Source organism: Bos indicus x Bos taurus, chromosome 23 (assembly GCF_003369695.1).
Source record: "Bos indicus x Bos taurus breed Angus x Brahman F1 hybrid chromosome 23, Bos_hybrid_MaternalHap_v2.0, whole genome shotgun sequence".
In the NCBI taxonomy this organism is placed as follows: Eukaryota; Metazoa; Chordata; class Mammalia; order Artiodactyla; family Bovidae; genus Bos; species Bos indicus x Bos taurus.
The window spans coordinates 49,405,777-49,413,464 of record NC_040098.1 but is presented as its reverse complement, the minus strand read 5'-3'; the positions used below and the strand labels follow the sequence as shown (position 1 = coordinate 49,413,464).

Sequence of the window (7,688 nt, the reverse complement as noted above, 5' to 3'; positions counted from 1 at the left end):
ACTTTGTAACAAAAGAATTACTTAAAAAATGATTGCCCCCCCCCCCGAAAAAAATAGCAGTTTTTTAAAAGATTAAATCCCCATTTATATAACAGTCTTGAAATGAAATTATAGAGCCAGAGGACCACTTAGCGGCCACCAGAGGTTAGGAACAGAGGAGGGTGTAATAGGTGGGACGTGTCCTTGGATGCGGAATGGTTTCCTGTATGTTCATTGTGGAGGCGTTTACCAGAATGTACCACCAGTTTATTATGATGAAACTGTACTGAAGTGCACGCGCACACACGCACACACACACACACACACACAACTCCATGTAAAGCTGCTGAAATCTGAATAAGCTCAGTGGATTGTAATAATGGCAACTTTCTGGTTTTCATATTAGATATTATGTCTAGTTTTATCATTGAGCAAAACTCGATAAAGTGTATAAAGTGTACACTGGGACCTTCTTGTATACTGCTTTTCAACTTCCTATATACCTGTGATCATTTCATAACAAAAATTTCTGAATTGGCTGAATCCATATGAATGAATTATATATGGAATTTGCTAAACAGTTAAGGAAAGCCTAAATAGACACAAAGATGAACTCCAAATAATATGCACTGTTTTGTTCTGGCAGTAGCTTTTTATTTTTTAATTTATTTTCTTGGCTACACAGCACAGCCTGTGGGATCTTTGTTCCCCACCCGGGGATCGAGTCTGCATCCCTTGCACTGGAAGCACTGAGTCTTAACCACTGGACCACCAGGGACTTTCCCATACACCCCTCACTAAAGGATTGGGAAAAGTGTCACCCAGGGCCATTGCTTTGCAAAACACTCTGCGTATTGTGGTTACTAGGAAGAGCGCCTTCTGGAGTTGCGCAGTTGCGCAGTGCGCAATCTGTGCAACCTACCTTTAGCCAAGTGTTGCAGAGAGTCGCTGATTCTTTCATCTTGGTCTCATGATCTATTCCTGATCTCAAACTGCTCCACCTTTCAAGCCAGATTAGATTGGAATAATCACATTTTTGCATCAGTAGTGATGTTCAGATTACAGAGAATTCTCAGTCTACACTTGCTCAAACATCAGACCTAAAAACAGAATTTGTATTCATTTATTCGATAAATTTTCTACTGAGCTAAAAAGACTGGGCTTTCCTTGTGGCTCAGCTGGTAAAGAATCCACCTGCAGTGTGGGAGACCTGGGTTCAACCCCTGGGTTGGGAAGATCCCCTGGCGAAGGGAAAGGCTACCCACTCCAGTGTTCTGGCCTGGAGAATTCCATGGACTATACAGTTGCAAAGAGTCGGTTGCAAAGAGTCGGACATGACTGAGCGACTTTCACTCACGCACTCAGAAAGACTGATTTCAGCCTCAGTTACTCCTGCTGTGGTGGGCTGCATTCACACAGATACCTGCCACAGCTCTGCAGTTTCAGGCACTCCCTAAAGTGCTTTCTACCTAGAAACGGCTTCTCTGTAGGCGTTATGTCCAATTCCCTAACGTGCTGACAAAAAGAGAACTTCCAGTGAGAAAGCGATGTGAACCGAGTCCTCAGCGCTCAGAAGCGGATGCTGGTCCTGGGCCTGTCTTGTCCATTCATTTCAGTGCGTTGATGTGCAGGCCGGTCAGCCACGTGGTGCGGTCCTGCGGTTCCCAGCAGGGCCGGTCCCTGGACGAGCCCGGAGGAGACCCGGCGATGGGGGCCAGCGGGAGACAGGTGAGTCACGGATGAGGGTGAGGAGGTGGCGGCCGGGGTGGCGCTGGGCAGAGCGCCCCGCGGGTGGGGCGGGGCCTGAGCGCTGACTCACGGGCGGTCTTTGTCAAGAGGGCCGGGGCGGAGGCGGAGCTTGCCCAGGGCAGGGAACCCACGCCCTGCGCAGGTTCCCTCCTGACCTACCACCCCCAATTTCCCACCAGATGCAGGTGCAGAGGATGCCCGGAGGCTGCCTCCCGGGCAGCGGGCGGGGACGGAGCCAGCGGCTGACCTCAGGGTGTGCGCCCTCCCCGGGCTCCTGATGGAGACCGGCCGTGGAGACGATCGGGGCTTTAGACGTGGACTCGCAGGGCGGGGCGGGCGGTCGGCAGGCTCCAGGATCCGGATGTTCTCCTGGAGCGGCTTTCATCCGTGCTCACCTATCTCACACTCACATTCACCCGGAACACCAGTCACCACGTCTCTCTCCGCGTTTCAGCCCGACTGCCCGACCGGGCCTGAGTCAGGAAAGGGTGGGGGCGCTGAAATAGTCCCCTCTCCCAGCCTTTGGGGAAGAAAGTGAAAAAGGAAGCGGACAGGGGCTGGCTGGAAAAGAAGACTTTGCCTAGACTCGACCCACCTAGCCTGGTGGGTCAAGAAAAGGCTGCATCATTTTAAAAGGAGGAGGAGGAAGAAGGGGAGGGAAGGGGAGGGAGAGAAAGAAAGGAAGGCAAGAGGGAAGGAGGGAAGGAAGGAAGGGAAAACACCTCTCCTCCTCGACCGTCAGTCACATGGGAACCCCAGCTCCATCGTGTCTCCCCGTGTGACCTTAGACAGGTTTCTTTACTCATCTGTGCCTTTACTCGCATTTGTTAAGACGGAGATCTTGAGGACCAGGAAGATACCTACCTCCTGGGATTCGGAGGCTCGACGGGTTGAGTGCGGGAAAGCACAGACAGACGCCTGGCACGTGGCAGACCCGGTACTCGGCTTACAGCTTACAGACTGCCCGAAACCTCTTCTACCCCCCCACCCCCAGCCCCCAGAGGTCCTCTGCTTTTCCCTGCCTCCACCCCCCAACTATGACAGCGATCCTCACATCCCCTAAGGGGACCCTCCCTGCCCCACATCCTTGCTTGGCCAGAGCTTCCTCACCTGACCTCCACCCCTGTGCCCCATAGAGCAGTCCAGCCTCCAGGATGTGGATGGGGGTGGGCAGGCCGCCCGGCTGGAACTCAGCACTCGGTGCTCCCTCCCCTCCACCCGGGTCCCCCGTTTTGCCCTCACTCCCGTATCCGTTCCCCTTCTCCTGCCCCCCATGTCAGGTCAGGGTAACAACAAGTGTTGCTGAGTGGGCATTGAGTGGGCATTCGTTGCCTTCCCAGCTCTGTGCCCAGCACTCTCCTCCCCATCATCCTCAAATAGCCCCCATAACCGGGGGCTCCATTCTGGGGCGGTTCTCTCTCTTTGCCCCCCGCCAAAAACAGCTAAAGTTAACAGTGTGTTGCTGTGAAAATCAAAAGCAATAAGAACAGAGGAGACAGATGAGCATTTAATGGTGTGACCAACATCCCTGGATTTGCCCAAGATTAAGGGCTTTCCCGTGACACTTGCATGGCTAAGCCTGGGAGAATCCCTGGCAAATGGGGCTGGCTGGTCACTCCAACGGTCCGGTCATCCAGAAGCCCCCTGATGCTGCTGTAACAGTGGCTCCACAGCTTTGAAGTCACCATTTTGGGAGGGAACTTAACTCTTCTGAGCCTCGGTCTCCTCATCTGTAAAATGAGGATAGACTTCATAAGACCATCATTGGGAGGATGTTGGTGTGTCAACAGCAAGCCCCGGAGAGGCTCCAGGCTCCGCTTGCCAGCTGGGGATGTGGCCCCATCCCCGGCTGGCGGCTCATTCTGGCCACTCCAACCCCCCCAACCCCAGCTGCCTCACCCATCACATCAGATGGGCAGGGACATAAATAAGTGACCTAATCTTGCCTTTCAAGGAAGACTAAGCCCTCAGGAGACACGGGTCGCCTCCCCTCTCCCACTTTCACCTGCCCCCGTCTTGCGTGTGTTTTCGTGCTGAGTCAGTTTGGTCGTGTCAGACTCTTTGCAACCCCGTGGACTGTAGCCTGCCAGGCTCTTCTGTCCATGCGATTCTCCAGGCAAGAATACTGGAGTGGGTTGCCATGCCCTCTTCCAGAGGATCTTCCTGACCCAGGGATCGAAACCGCATCTCTTGAGTCTCCTGCACTGGCAGGCGGGTTCTTTATAACTAGCACCACCTGGGAAGTCTCAGGAAAAAGGAAAGAAAAAGGAAAGAGTTGGCTCCAAATGAAGACTTTGCTTCCACTCCACTGACCACACCGTGCAGGCAAGGCTACAGTGTTGGCTTATTCTTTTTTTTTTTTTAAGGAAGAGATCAGAACCCACAACTCAGACTGTCTGGAAAACCCCAGGCCCTCCCATCCTTCACCGCAGACCAGGAAGTCTCGGCTGAACAGTGGAGCAGGGACTTTGTGGGAGGGGGGGCAGGCAAAGGAGAGGGGTGCCAGCGGGGGCCTGGCCTCAGTGTGGCATCTGACACGTGAGGTGCCCAGAGATGTCTGCGGGGCTGGGGTGGGCAGGCTGGGCCCCGCCCTTAGTGTGCAGAGGGCACGCCGCCCGGCATCTGCAGGACAGCATCCAGCCCCATCCTGCTTGCCGTGGCCTCCGAGCCCGGCTGTGTCCAGGGCATACTCCGCAGCACCCTGGACCCCGGCGTCCTTGCCCCTGATCTGAGGATGTGCTTCTCTCTCCCCCTCTGCAGGCCTTGGTTGTCTGACCCCACAAAGGAGCAACCGCCCTGGCTGTTGGTCTCCAAGGCCTCTATGTGAAGGTCGGTGGCTCAGATGTTGCTATTTTTTCACATTTATCAGAGACTGATGGCATGTGAGCCCATGGAGAATGCCGAGGTGGACCAAGCGGGCAGGCCCGGCTCAGCAGATAAACACATGCATGGCATTCCAGAGCCCTGAGGGCAGGCGCCCCTCCAAGCCCCCCTCCCAGCCCCCCTCCCACCCCCACCCCCAGCCTGGAGCGGCCTTGTCCACATTGTCGCCTTCAGGGGCTTTCTCAGAGATTCCCACCGCGGCGTGAGCGACAGGATCAGCAGAACTGAGGGCTCGCTGGCCTGGCAGCCTCCGCAGTCACCCCCAGCCGCTGCTGCTGGGCCGCCCTCCCCCCTTGGCTCCCTTCACTGCCTGCGCGACAATAAAAGAACAGCTGGAGGCAGGGACTGGCTCTGGGTGTTCTGCCCAGGCACCTCAACCTGGCACTCCACCTGTCCCTCCCCCAGGAAAAGCCGTTGCTTTTGGAAGGGCTCCTGGGGTGCAGGAGGAGGGGCCAGTGGCAGGGATGGGGGCGCGGGGACCAGACTCTGGGGATGAAGTCCACGGTGTCCGACGCCTTGGATCTTCCAGCTCCCCGGAGTGCGTTCAACCCCCACCCCCCGCAAGGGAAACACAGTGTGGGGAGCGGGCAGCCCCCCGCTTCCTGGTGTGCAAACTAATGGCTCTAGGTTCAAGTCTCGCTCTACTCCAACTTGGAACAAGTCACTTCTCCCCTGGACTTGAGTTTCTTCACCCATAAAATTCAGGGCTGGGCTGGGCTGGATTTGGAAAGGTCCCTCAAGCTCCCCGATGCAGCCGTGGGGGCAGCACCTAGTCACGCACACCCCCCGAAGGAGCCTTGTCCCCCTTTCTGGTGGGGAACCGAGGCGGAGGGTGAGGGTGTGAGGCAAGAGTGTCTGTGTGATCCTCCCGGGAGAAGCATTCATCAGCGTCTCCCAGCTCATCCCTCGCTCACAGGCCTCGCCAGATCCTCTGGGTTTGGTTCCCAAGGTTCCATGTCTCCCCAGTACGCATCCTCGTTCCTGGGGACAGGGTGCCCCGGAGCACAGCTGCAACTCAGTGCCCATCGCCCCTTCCCCAGGAGCCACGGCTAGGAGCTGCCTGCCGGGTTGTCAGCTGTTGCTAAGCCCTGAGTTGCTCCTTGGGTTACAGAGCCGAGAGGACATGGAAATTGAAACAGGAGAAGAGCGAGCAGGGCCAAGAGGGCTCCCAGGGCTGTGATGGAAAGACAGCCCAGCCAGGGTGACCACATTATTTATGGGTTCTCTCGGGGGGACATATATGGTTAGGAAAAGAACCTCTTCGCATCACAAGACACAGCCCCGCTTTTCCGTGGCCCGCCCAGGCACCCCTGAGCTAACTCGAGATGGTTGCTGGCTCAGGAGGTACCTAGGCATCACATGTCAGCATCCCAGTCATCTTTCCCAAGCGCTTCACAGGATGCGGGGTACAGAGACATGGTGTTACTTGTAGCCCCAGGGAGGGAGGTGGGGCAACAGAGGGTCTTCCTTGGGCCACCCCGCCCCACCATGCAGCGAGCAGCTGGCATTCCCGGAGCCTCTGCCCAGAGAAGAGATTAGAGCAGCCAGGGTCTGGGATATTTTCAGAAACAAAGAGCATCAGCCCCCAGCCCCAAACCCAACGCCCTCCCAGCACTCCACAAATGACCAGCCTGGACATCGAGGAGGAGAGGGCCCCGGGGGGCAAGTCTTCGTTGGGGAGGAGGAGGAGGAAGGCTGGCCAGCTAGAAGGGATGAGCTGAGGCCGCAGCTAGCGCAGCCCGGCGCTGAGGAGTCCTGGGGCAGCATGCCCGCCGGGGGCTGGGCCAGGCTTCAGCAGGTCAGATCGAGTGACTGCTTTCCTGGAAACCAGGCTTCTGGTTGGTTGTGACGGCCGATACGGCAGGCAGGAAGATGCTGCCCTGGCGTTCTCGGGAGAATCATTTGACATTGTCTTCAATGTCAAATAGGACAAGCTAACCATTGAGGAAAAACAGAGCCGCCCTGTCTCAGTGGCTGCAGCCGCAAGCCCTACAGACACTTGGGTTACCCACGCGGGGTGCAGCGGGCCCAGCGGTCCGATGAGGTGTGTCCCGGAGGCTGCAGGGTGGAAATCCAAAGGACACGCCACTGAACGAGGCCCCCGTGCACCGGGCCTTCTCCCAGGGTCCCCGAGGGTCCAGGCCCTCCCTGCATGGCTGTGGCCCTGGTACCACATGGGCAGCCAGCTGTCCCCGGATGGGACTCAAGCCCCCGTCAGCCCAGCACTGCCACGTGCTGATGCAGTGGTATTCAAGGTGCGGCTAACAGGGGATGCTAGCCCAGAGCAGTTCGGGGTGATCAACCAATGGTCTCAGGAAGGCCCGAACAGGACCACGGTCTGCACCGGCCAACACAGCCATTAAGGCAGCGGCCTTGCAGCCCCACTCTTCAAAGCTTTGTGCTTGGGGGGTTGGGGCCACGGGCATCCTGCAAAGGGAAATGGTTTGGCGATTGTGGCTGAGAGCCAGGCCAGCCTGCCTCACGCTGACTTCTGACCTAATCAGGCTGCACTGTGAGTGGCTGATGTCACATTTCTTCTCGTCCACTCGAGGGCAACTCCCCTGGGACGTGCAACGCTCAGGCCCTCCATCGGGAGACCTGAATGCCCGACATTTCTGCCTGCCCCACGACAGCTGTGAACCCTCCCGCACAACGAATGGTTTTAGTTTTTCTCTGGTATCCCCTGTATATATGTGTGTGCACTCGGTTGTGTCCAGCTCTTTGCGATCCCATGAACTGTAGCCCACCAGGCTCCTCTCCATGGGGCTTTCCAGGCAAGAATGCTGGAGTGGGTGGCCGTTTCCTACTCCAGGGAGTCTTTCGACCCAGGGATCAAACCTGCATCTCTTGTGTCTCCTGCGTTGGCAGGCAGATTCTTTACCACTGAGCTACCTGGGAAGCTCAAAAAAGCCACATCCCTACAGGCTACAGTCCATCAGATCGCAAGAATCGGACACGACTTAGCGATTAAACCACCACCACCACCACAGGTTGGCCCGAACAGGGATCGAACCCAAGAACTGGATGTTATTTGCACCGCTCTCTAACCAACCAACAAGCCAATTCATCTGTAGGTA

The 7,688-nt window shown here is 56.6% G+C and overlaps 1 long non-coding RNA gene across 1 annotated transcript; it reads right to left on the bottom strand.

The window, feature by feature from the left end:
* Positions 1 to 3,222: 3,222 nt before the first annotated feature.
* LOC113881538 lies at positions 3,223 to 3,845 on the bottom strand. The gene is made up of 2 exons (XR_003508055.1): positions 3,734 to 3,845; positions 3,223 to 3,458 (listed from the first exon to the last, which is right to left on the bottom strand). It is a non-coding gene; the product is annotated as an uncharacterized LOC113881538 (long non-coding RNA).
* Between the last annotated feature and the right edge of the window lie 3,843 nt (positions 3,846 to 7,688).